This window comes from Phacochoerus africanus, chromosome 7, assembly GCF_016906955.1.
Source record: "Phacochoerus africanus isolate WHEZ1 chromosome 7, ROS_Pafr_v1, whole genome shotgun sequence".
NCBI classification, from domain to species: domain Eukaryota; kingdom Metazoa; phylum Chordata; class Mammalia; order Artiodactyla; family Suidae; genus Phacochoerus; species Phacochoerus africanus.
In genome coordinates, this window is record NC_062550.1 from 21,740,472 (window position 1) to 21,752,451 (window position 11,980).

The 11,980-nt window shown below is 54.6% G+C and overlaps 1 long non-coding RNA gene across 1 annotated transcript; it reads left to right on the top strand.

The window, feature by feature from the left end:
* Positions 1-225: 225 nt before the first annotated feature.
* On the top strand, positions 226-6,099 carry LOC125131675 (uncharacterized). The gene is made up of 2 exons (XR_007136011.1): positions 226-766; positions 5,776-6,099. It is a non-coding gene; the product is annotated as an uncharacterized LOC125131675 (long non-coding RNA).
* Positions 6,100-11,980: the final 5,881 nt, after the last annotated feature.

Sequence of the window (11,980 nt, forward strand, 5' to 3'; positions counted from 1 at the left end):
CCGGCGCCCTGTACGAATGCAGAGAGTGGAAAGACTGGGGGCACCCATTCCCCCACCTCCACCCGCCTCCCTCCCTCGCGTACCCGGGCCCTGAGAGCTACTGAAAGTTACAAATTGCTTCCATTATTAGCTCATCCCGGGCGGCCTGGTCATTGGCCAACCCCGGACCACGTGGTACCTCGTACCAATCGATCGAATTTCTAGTTGCAATTCTCTGCGTGTCCCTTGGTTCTGGGGAGGGAAGGGGGGAGCGGTGGCGCGGGGACTGGGGAGGGGCTAAGGAGGGGGGGTCACTTCACCCCCTCACCCTCTCTCTCTCTCTGCCTTGTCCCGGCCCTGAGTGTCGCCCCAGAAGGGCTTGAAGGAATGTAGTGGGTTAGGACACAACGGGGAGGGCGCAAACTAGAGGAAGCGAGAGACGTCGCCAGGGACCCAGGGCCCTCTCCTTCTAGTTCCCCGAGTCCGCCCGCCTCCACTGGCAACTCCCTGTAGAGCGCCCAGTCTGCCCCGGGCAGTCTCCGGGCTGGCAGTCTGGCCACTACCCGGGGCGCTTGAGTGTCCTCTCCCCGGATCACTGCTTGGGCCCCCAACCTTGGGGAGGATGCGCCCGAGGTCGCATCCCCGGGGCTCACTATGAATCTGGCGCCTGCTCTCTCAGGGGCACCCTCCCCAACCCGACGGTGGAGTTTTCGCCCCTCCGGAGACAGTTTGAGAGAAGGACAAACTTTTGAGTGGATAAAGATCAAGAAGAGCCTGTCCAGAGCAGGTGAGTTGGGTCTGGGAGGGGTGCGCTTTAGCCTGAAAACAGCGTCTCTGTCTCCCCCTCTCTCTCCCTCCCCATCTCCTCTCCCCCGCAGGCAGACCTATAAGCTCCCCCCGCCCCAACCCGGGAGGAATTTGGGCTGGGGCTGGATTGTCAGAGGAGTAGGGCCAGAGCAGCTTTCCCCCCTCTGAGTTTGGGGACTAAGGTGGCAGCTGGCAGGGGGAGATGTGCTGCTTCTGAAACAAGAAAGAACGGGAGAAACTGGGGGCCTGGAGAGGCATAGAGGCTGAGAGTGGTCGCGGCTTTCTCCAGGCGAAACTTGCAAGAACTTCAGAAAAGTTTTCTGTGGAGCGACAGAGAAAGGAGCAGAGTTGGGGTTTTGAGGTTTAAAGTGGGAGGGAGGGCCCCTGCTTCTTATACAGAAGGAAGGATGTGTTTGTTTGTTTGTTTGTTTGCCAATCATGGTTGGTTACCCTGTAGAAAAAAACCTGAGCAGGTCCCGAACCTGCTCACCCAGCAAGCTCTTAGAGACGCTTGGAGATCCCCAAAGGGCTTTCTCCAGAAAGCAAGAGAAATACCAGCTGCTCTGTGGGGGTTGGGGAGCAGGGTATCAGCCCAGAGCCTGAGCCGGGGATCTGCTCCAGCCCCTGCTGCATTTAGCTGATTTTAAGTGAGGAGTGCCATGAACTCTCCTTGTAATTCCAATTTGACTCACAGACCCATTTCCCTAAAATGGAATTAAGGGAGCGCTCCTCCCCTCACCCCCAGCACATCAGCCTTCTTACTTTCTCCAGCTCCCACAGGAGGGCCAGGAAAAGAACCCCGTGCCCTGTCCAGGGGCTGAGTTTGCCCTCTTCCCCAGAGAAGTTTCAGGAGGAAGAGATGAAGGAGGCTCTTCAAAAGGGCAGGAAGGACACAGGGTGGGTTCAGAGGGTGCAGCTGAACTTGGGAGCCCCGGGGAAGAGTTGCAGGAGCGGGCAGGCTGGGGAGGGAACCGGAGCTGCCCTGCAGGGTCTGCCCTGCAGGGTCTGGTGAGGGTAGGGGCCTAGGCAGGTGTTCCGAGCAGGGCCAAGGGAATTCTGGAGCCCCAGAAGGGGAGGCCCAGCCTAGGCAAAATGTTTGTGTGGTGCCTGAGGTTTGCAGGTCCAACCTAAGGAGCCAGGCAGGAGGCAGCAGGAACATTTGGACCGCTTCTTGGAAAGGCCTGGGAGAGGCTGTGGATCCCAGGAGAGAAAATTTCCACACCCAGCGTGGGTGTTTCTAGTCCCTCACCTGGCCCGCATTTCTCAGTCCGGAGCTGCCAAACTGCCCAGGCCTTTGTCTTTCACTGTGCCCGAGGTTTTTCTGCATGTAATGTAGGGGCTGTCCCTGCACCTGCTCCTGAGGGAGCCCTAGGGCTGGGCCCACCTAGCTGAGAGGTCCCAGGGAGCCACAAGCGGCACTGCCTAGAGGCACGGCTATCTTGGGGCGTGGGCTTTGGGAGGGTCAGGAGGGTCGTGTCCAGGGACACATGTGAAGCCAAGGTGACTGATACTCAAATCTAAGCCCATTTCTTTCCTCCCATCCCTTGGCCCTGCACACCTCTCCAGCCCAGAGGAGTTGCATGGAAGGTGTCATCCCGCCCCAATCTCAACATTAACATGGGGACCGACTGGGGTTTCTTTGGCCGGCTCCCTCAACTCTAGGCACACTAAGAGAGGGCACTGGGGTCTGGATTTTGCCCCCTTCCCTCTCTGATGAATCAAGTCCTCTTCCCCCTGCTGCCCCAAACCCCCCTACCCACAAGCACACACAGTCTGTGGAGCCGTCTCTCTTTTACTCTTTTCTTCTCTTCCTCTGTCTCTTTTACTAGGATTGATGGAGTGACAACAGTTTGGCAAGCATCCCCCTAAGCCTGTAGCAGGGAGCTGTGGACCCAGCCCTGACTTCTCAGCCAGAGGGGCACAGCTCATTCTTGGGCCCTTGAAATTGAACCCCATGTTGAGTTAAAAAAAAATGAAGTTAAAAAAGAGCAACGATGAAGTGTGGCTAGGCTGCCCGAGGCCAGAACCCTCAACCTGGGGAGGGGGCAGTTGTGTGCCTTTTCCCCGTTGCAGAGAGAGGATTTAGTCACAATGCAAGATGGGAAGGCGGTCAAGGAAACAGCACAAAGGACTGGGGAAAAAAAAGATCTCGAACAATACAGAGAAAAGACTGGGGAGGGAAGAAAAGGTTTGCGAATGCCTCCGTGCTGGGGGCCGAAGAAGGGAGCAGGGAGGGAGGGGGCCAGAGAGATGAGATGAAGGGGTATCAATAAAGCGTGGAATGAAGAAGCAAGGTTAACGTTAATGGGTGATATGAGAGAAAAACCACAGAAAGGAAGGAACGAGAAATAAAGAAAGAGAAAGGAAGAAAGAGGAAAAGGAAAGAAAAGACAAAGCAAATAAATGAAAGGAGGGAGCTGGAAAGTGAAAGAAAGAGAAGTGAAAAAAGGTAAAAGAAAAATGAATGGGAGAAAGAGCGAGCCGGGTAGGAAAGTAGGAAGGCTAGGAAAAGAGGGAAGGAAGAAAAAACTCTAGAGGGGCAGAGGTGGAGGGAGGGTGGGAAGAAAGCAAACGAAGGAAGGAAAAGGAGAAATAGAGATACAGAGAGAAAAAGAGGAAGGAAAGAAAGGAAGAGGGGGAACGGGGTTAACAGAGAGAGGGTCCTGACTGGGGAGGAGCAGGGAGGAGGCGGAAAGGTGCAGGGGGGCTGTGGCGGGGGGGAGCTGTCAGGTACCCAGGCTGCCTTGACCCTGACCTCCCACCACCACTGCTCCCCCACCGCCGCCCCCACAGTGCTCACCCCAGGCAGCTGCAGCCCTGGCACAAGGCAGGTGGAGGCGGGGAGCTCCTCCAAGAAGAAGTAGCTGACACAGCTGGAGGAGCTCCTCCTGCAGAGGCACCTGCCTGGCACAGGCCTTAAGTCTCCAAAGGTCAAGATCTGGTTCCAAAAGCAGAGCTAGAAGCAGAAGCGGTTTAGAGAAGGGGATCCCACCCTGGCTCAGTCTCCAGACCCCCCTCCACCCTGACCCGGGTGGCCGAGGCTGTCTGCAGACTGGGCTGCTTTGTTCTTGGAGGCTCTGGCTCTGTGACCTTGGGCCTCCGTTTGGTCTCTATGTCAAAGGAGGCCCCTGTGCTGGAGGGTTCTTCTCTCCCCTGTACATGAGCAGAGGAGAGGGGGCGCGGGATAAGGCCAGGTTCCTTCTGGGAAAGGCATTTTCATTTTCTTTCTTGGTGAGAAGAAAAAAAAATCTTCCTCCTTTACTTCAAAAACCATCCCTGCCCCCAGAAAGCTACCTTTCAGGGCTAGGGATTTCTCCGTGCCAGAAGGAGTCGGATTAATCCGGAAAGGGCTGGGTGTGAGGTTTGCCAATCCTGGAGGAGCCAGAGAAGGGCTCTCACTCTGGAAAGAGAGGAAGAACACCCCTTCCCAGGGCAAGCAGACCTCAGTTCTGCCGTACATCTCTCTGAACTGGCACACAACCCAGAGATGCACTGGCCAAGTGGTTTTTGATTCAGTTTGCAGAGGAGATGAACTTCGGGTGGTTGTGTCTCTGGGGCCTCTTGGGCCTGTGCTCCCACACCCTGCCCATGACCACCCAGTTAAAGCCAGTGAGATAATTCTTTGGTTCCCCCAAAGTGGGACGGAGCAGGTCAGCACCTCTCCCAAGGGCAGCTTAAGCCTTGAGGATGGGCTGGAACCACCGGCTGGAAAACCACGTCCCCAGTAAACCATGCAGTTCTCCTAAAGGGGGTTCCATTGTGGCTGGTAGCTTTCCTCCTTGTCCTTAAGCTTCCTCTTTCCTTCTAGATCTTTCTCCCCATCCTCTTGCTCCCTTCCTTCCCTCGCCCTGTCTTTTCTTTTCTTTCTCTCTCTTTTCCTTTTCATCTAGTCCAGGCTGGGGCTCTTGCTCTGTCTTTGTGCGCAGAGGCTGTGCTCTGAGACCTTCAGACAAGTTACCATGTGTCTGAACCTCAGGAGTTCATTATCTGGGTGCAAATATTGGGATTGGACGATGAGAGGCCAAAGGGGGCGCAAGCTTCGCTGTGCAAGTGTGGGTGGTAGTGATTGTTTTCTGTATCAGTCATGGCCACGGCCATCACATCCCCCGCGGCTAACCCCAGAAAATCCTTCCCATCTCCCCCATCTGTAGGCGTCCCTGCCCAGAGGGGTGGAGTTGCTGGTTCCCCCAAGGCCGTTGCTCTCCTGGGGCGAGTGAGGGCCTGCAGGAGCTCGCATTGGTGAAGGCGGGATGAGGTCAGTGTTGCCAGGTCAGGGCCTCAAACTGTTAAGTAAGCAAAGCTTATCTCCCCATTCCCGATGCATTTAGGGGTCCTCTTTCTCTTGGGTGACGAAGCCGGTCGATTCTGATTCTGGATCTTGACCGTCTCTCCAAAGTACAAGCCCCTGATTAGCCAGACCCATCACCAGCCACATCTGTTCATCACAGAAAGGAGGCCACGGATGGAGGGGATGCGGACTCCCTGCCCAGAGCCCCTTCCTTGCCTCAGCCTGGCCCCGAGGGGGAGGAGGGAACCCCACTGGCTTCGCAGGATCCGGAATCTTGACTCTCCTCGGGCAGAGCAGACAGCTGCAGCTGCAATCTGGAGCCTGATGCTGGAAGCAGCTTCTGCCTTTGGGGTGTCCCTGCTGCCTCAGCCTCTGCTCTGTTCGCTTTGCTGTTGCGTTTTTCTTTCTCATTTAGGGGGGTTGGGGGACAGGGAAATGAACTGTTTCTCCTCGGGCCCCTAATCCTTCCCCATCCCCCCACCAAACCCATAAAGCTATGACTGTAATGAGCTGCCGCTTCCGGCCCAGCTCATAAGTTACTCAAAGCAAATTCAGATTCTCTTCTGGGCAGGCGGAAGGACAGTCCGTCAGCCCTCCCTTGCTCACTGATCCATTTTAGGGGCATTTTGGGGGTCAAAACTGAGACCGGATCATTTCAATTGGTATAAAACTAGCATTTTTTTTTTTTTTTTTAAATCAAGGCAGAGGCCCAGATTTCCTGAATCAAGGAATAGGAGGCCTTCTCCGGAACCCACACCTCTTCTCTGGCCTCTCAAACTGGTGATGCTGTGAAGGTTTGGTGACATGGAGGAGGAGAAGGGACAAGAGGGCAAAGAGTCGTTTGCTTTATCAAGAAATCAGTGGCTTCGGCGGTTCCTCCCACTGGTATTTATTTAGTACCTACTCTGTGCAAAGCGCTGTCCCTACCTCAGTTTGTCACGACAGTCAGTAATGAGATTCCGGCCACTCTCAGGCTTCAGTGTGTGTGGACAAATATATAAATAAACAAACGGATGGAAAAGAAAGTCTGGATTTTGACTGCTGCCTTCGTGTGCCCGACCTCAGAGTGCCCTTCTTCCCTCCCAGCTCCCCAGGCCAGGTCGGTGGGAAAACAGGATGGCCCCGGGGGGTCATTTGTCCCCCCCCTCCCCGCTGGAAAAACATTAGAAAGGGAGCAAGAGCCAGGCATGGGGATGGGCAGACATGAGAGGCCTGAAATCAAGGGCTTGGGGTGGTGGGCAGAGGGGGTCCCCCCAAGGTACCATCCCATCTTTGAGAGGTGCCTTGTCGGTGGGGAGGGCCCATAGGTCTGTTTGAGTTTCTGAGCAGGCCTGCAGGTGGCCCCTGGTGGAGTCACGTGCCTGAAGGTGACAGCAAGGGTGTGCGTGGGCAAGTGAGCCGAGGCTGGGTGCACAAGTGTTCATGCACCAGGCGCCTGTGCACTGGGCCCAGGCACCTGCACTGGGCCAGGGGCGGGGGCGGGGGGGGGGGCGGGCAGGTGCAAAGATCCGAACATATCTCCACATACATGACCCTCTGTGTGTGTAGGAGCGTGTGTACCAGCTGAATTATTATAAAATTACACTGACCCTTACAGAAAATCCATACTGGGCCCGGCCTTTCTCCCCCGACCTCTCGACCTCTGGGGTGCCTGAGGAAAGAGCTGACCGGGTCACCGCCTCCCCCTAGTCAATGAGTCTCTCTCCATTAGCATAAAACATGAATCCACTGGCAGCTTGACAAATTATAACTAGCAGCCAGAGTTTTGCCAACTGGCTGGCTTGGGCGCTGTCTATTTATCATTGAAAATGGTAAATCATAAGAATCCAGATGACTTAATTATTCAAATCCACCCAGGACCCAGAGAACCTGCAGTCGCGTCAATCTCAGCTCTGGGCTCCGGGAGCAGGCAGGGGGAGAAGGCTGTGAGGCTGGGAGACTCCAGTTCCATCCCTGCCCCTCTTCTCTGCCCTGCCGGGCAAGCAAGCAAGCAGGGGGCTTCCTCAAGCCTGCTGGCCTCCCTGCCTTCCTGCCCACCTCCCCAGGCTGAAGCCTGGCTGATGGTTTTGGCTGCTGACCCTCCCGCGGCTCTCCTGTCCCCGCCTCCCGCTGCCCCTTCCCCAGGCTCCTGTGGTGTTTCTCTGCCTCTCTTTGTGTGGGTCTGTTAGCTTGCTCTCGCTGTGTTTTAGGGCCTTCACTTTGATTTCTTCTCTCTCTCTCTCTCTCTTTTTTTTTTTTTTTGCTTTTTAGGGCCACATCCCGTGGCATATGGAGGTTCCCAGACTAGGGGTCGAATCAGAGCTGCAGCCACTGGCCTACACCACAGCCACAGCAACGCAGGATCCGAGCCACATCTGCGACCTACACCACAGCTCATGGCAACGCCGGATCCTTAACCCACTGAGTGAGGCCAGGGATCGAACCTGCAACCTCATGGTTCTCAGACAGATTCGTTTCTGCTGCGCCACGATGGGAACTCCTGATTTCTTCCCTCTCTCCTATTCTCTTCGCCATTTCTTTCTCTCCCCTCTCCCTGCAGATGGACCCTGGCCCACACGCTCACACATGTGATGAGGTTTGCCTGCACGCCCTCCCTCCCCCGTTCTTTTGTTCTCACTGGCCCTGAGTGCCCACCTCAGGATCCCCCACACACACAAACTGCGCCCCCCCTTGACTCAGAGCTCCGAGTTCTGGAAGGTCTGAATCCTCTCCACCTCACAGCCACACAGAAGCACAGGTGTCAGTGATGATCTGGGCTTATTCTGCCTTTCAACCCTCGCCCCGTATGCACAACTTCTCTGCCCCTTTCTTCTGTGGAGTGCTGCATGCTTCAGAGGCTGCAGACAGGCTATCCTGTCAGAGATGGGCCCCAGCAGGAGGCAGCCCTGTGTCCCAAAAAGGGCCACCTCGGGCCATCCCCTTGCTCCCAGCATGGAACCACTACAAGCCCTTACAGAGGGACGGTCACTGTGAGTTTTCGCAGAAGCAGAAGAAAATTGTATACAGAGCAAAGCCTAGATCCAGAGGTCTGCACACTGAGCTTCTGGGGCTCTTTTTTTTTTTTTAAAGGGCTGCACCCACGATATATGGGAGTTCCCACGTTGCCAGGCTAGGGATCGAATCAGAGCTGCAGCTCAGCTGCCAACCTACACCACAGCCATGGCAATGCCAGATCCGAGCCGGGTCTGTGACCTACACTGCAGCTCACGGCAATGCTGGATCCATAACGCACTGAGCAGGGCCAGGGATGGAACCCAGAGTCCTCATGGATACCAGTCGGGGTCGTTACCACTGAGCCACAACAGGAACTCCTCTGGGGGCTCTTTGATCTCTGGGTCCTTTTATCTTTGTGTCCCTGGCACGTTCCTATTTCTTCCAGTCCTGGTCCCCAAGGGAAGTCTCTGCTCTCCTGGCCCCCGACGGGGGTGGTGCTGGGTGGGTCCGCCGTGTCCCCTTGCTGGGGTTGCCCTCACTCTGGAGGAGAATGTGGATGGTGGGGAGGGGCCCCAGAGGAGACTGTCGATGGCGGGGAGGGGCTCCAGAGCCCCCCCTCTTTGAATGGTGTCCTGGTTTGTTCTTTGGAGAGGCTTGTTCCACTGACAAGGACCCCAGAGCCCTGTCCCCAGAGGCTCCTCAGAGCCCACTTCTGTGACTGCAGAGGCTTGCTTGGCTCTGCCTGGCGATGTCAGCATGTGTGACCGCACGCTTTCAGGAGTCCTTGTGCTGGAACAACAAGTGACAATGTCCCCACCAACAGGGCACCTGAGGAAACAATCCTCTCACTCCCCATAATTCCATTTCAAGGCCTCCCCGCCGTGTTGCTCTCCATAGACACTGGCCTTGCCAGATCATCGAACTCTGAAGAAGGAGCTGCTTACTTCTGCTACAGAAAGCCAGTAAGTTCTTCCTTGAGTCTAGCCTTCTTTTCCTTTCGGAGTGGAAGATGGAGATGGTCGGGAACCTTGAGATTCGGCCTCCTCCGAGAGAACCTATATGGGGCGCCCTTCCACGGGGAGAACACCGCATCCCCCTCCCTCCTTCCTCCCTGCCTTTTCCCAGCCAGGTTGATATTTGACCACAAGGGCAGTGCCGAGGGTGAGGCAGACGCGGAGAGGATCAAGATTCAAAAGCAGGCCAGCAGCTGGACAGCAGGGAGATCAATAAGAGAGATAGATTGAAGACAGGTTTCTCTCACTTTTTTTTTTCTTTTTCTGCTGGCTCAGCGCCCCTGCCCTGGCTCCTAAGAGCAGGTGGGGGACAGAACCAAGCTCTGGCCTCTCTCTGCCCTTCTAACTCAAACAGGTTCCTAATCCCCGGGTAGAGGGTAAACAGCCCTCCAAGCACAGCCTGGATTAACCACAGAAATGCCACTAAGGTATTTTGGGCACCGTTCCTGCCCCCGCTTCCACCCCATGTTACTCATTAGCCCAACAGCTTGGGAGAAGCGAAGGGAGGGGTGGCCGGGAATGCCTTTGTGCAGCCCTGCAAGCCCAGGATGGAGCTCTGGAGAGTGTCCCTGGGCGAGTCGAGGGGGGTCGAGGGATTCCTGCCCCCCTCCCCACTTACTGACTCCGAGATCAGCGCCAGGGCAGACAGCGTATTTTTCCTCCGAACCCTCCCTGAACCCCCCCACCCCCCGCCTCCCCTTGGCTGTTCACAGCTGGGAGGCAGGTGGGGGACAAGAGGGAGAGTGGAACTGGCTCCGGAAATCAAACGACCCAATAAAAAATTAATTGTCTAATTAAAACCATGAGGAAGCCCCTTGCCAGAGTCTGGCTCTGAGTCGTCAGGGCTATAAAGGGTGGGAAAATGAGTCTCGGCTCCTAATAAATTCCTGATTTGCAGCTTGGTCTATCAGCGAAGGAGCAGGAGCACTGAGCACTGTGCTGGGCCAGGCGTCCTGGAGCTCATGCCATCCCTCCCTGTGCCCCCAGCCCCGGTGATCACACCACCACCCCCACACACACCCAGCTCCTGCCCAGAGACAGGAGCCCCTCCAAAAGGGACTTCCAAAAGAGAAGCCACAGCTCAAGGCTGGCGAGTACTCCAGGATGACTCTCCATTTCCCTGATCCAGGGCTCACCCGTTTCTTCCAGGTCTTTCTTTGGGAAAGGAAATGTTCCAGAAATTTCTCCAACTGGAGAAGGGTTGTTTGGTTTTTGTTTTTGTTTTCTTTTTTGGCCACCCCATGGCATATGGCGTTCCTCCGCCAGGGATCAGATCTGAGCTGCAGTGGCCACTTATGCTATGTTGCAACTATGGCAACACCAGATCCTTTAACCCACTGGGCAGGGATCGAACCTGTGTCCTGGTGCTGCAGAGACACTACCAATCTCCTGTTGCCTCACAACAGGAGCTCCCGGAGGGCTCTTTGTTTAGGTTAGCTGATCATTGTCATAAACAAGTTGACTTGTCGGTGCATTTTGACCTCACCTCTTCCATTTTTGTGAAAAATGCATTTTGACTGAATACATGAACCAACAGCTCCCTCTTAGACTTTGGTGCTGAGTTTTGCAGGTAATGACAGAGAAACAAAGAAAGGACTCCCCCACACATACGAAAAAGGGCTATGCAAACTCTGCCTAGTTGACCAAACCCTCTAGTCCAGAAATGAGCACAGAATCTGGCAACTCTCAAAGGCAGGTGGGGACCTGAACCTTCACCCTGGACCAACGAATGGTACCAATTCTTCCCTTGGGTCTGTCCCGTACCTCTGTGCCCTCCCTCCCTCAGCAAAAGCAAATGTGTTATACGCAGAAGCACTGAGTCATAACAGCAGGAGAAGGAGGAAGTGCTTAGTACACAGCCTTCAACATCATAATACATTATTTTACTGTACAGAATATGATATGGGATGTATATCTGAGATTATCTTCTTTAAACAAACATGGGGAGTTCCCACTGGGGCTCAGCAGGTTAAGAACCAGACTAATATCCATGAGGATGCAGGTTCAATCCCTGGCCTTGCTCAGTGGGTTAAGGATCCACCGTTGTTGCTGCAAGCTGTGGTGTGGGTCGCAGACGCGGCTCAGATCTTGCATTGCTGTGGTTGTGGTGTAGGCTGGCAGCTGCAGCTCTGATTCGACCCCTAGCCTGGGAACCTCCATATGCCGCAGGTGCGGCCCTGAAAAAAGAAAAAATGGAAACCAAACAAGGGCTGTCTTTCGGAACAGTCACCTAAGGAGGACACACACTTACACCATCTACCCTACGGATTAAAACATTTCTACAAAGACTCCTTTATAGCCATTTTACAGACTACTCAAGACAACCACGATGAGCCAGGCATTATTTTTGACTGATTCTAGAAAAGCAAAAGATAAAGGGTTGTCACCAGTAAGGACATTCAAAAACGGAGTCACATACCCTGAAGGCAATACTGAAAGAGGAGTTACACAACTTGTCGTGAAAGCCTTGTTGGGAGGAGGGGTTCCAGCAAGGTGACTGCTAGGAGGAGGCAGTGCTTTCAGCTGCGTTTCTCTCTGGCCACATCTGGAACGTATTATTTATCATTCCTGATGATCGTTCTTTCGTTCATCTGGTTGTTATTTTTCATCCTCAAGTGAACGAAGGCTTCCCTAGGAAGGAGAAAAAGGGAAGGAAAAAAATGCCTGACCCCCATCTGGGTCAGGATCCCATTTCAGATTTCAGCAAATTCCCATGCCCGAGTGTCACCAGGGTGGCTAGTGGTTTCCGTTTCCAAGAACCCCGAACCAGGAGAGATCCCGATTCTGATTCACCTCCTAGTAACTGCAGACCTACTGGGTGCCACTGGGTCCTTCTATATGGGTTATTCTTTTCTATTTTTATTTTTTTGTCTTTTGTCTTTTTTCTAGGGCCGCACCAGCAGCATACAGAGGTTCCCAGGGTATGGGTCGAATGCCAGCTATTGCTGCCGGTCTACAC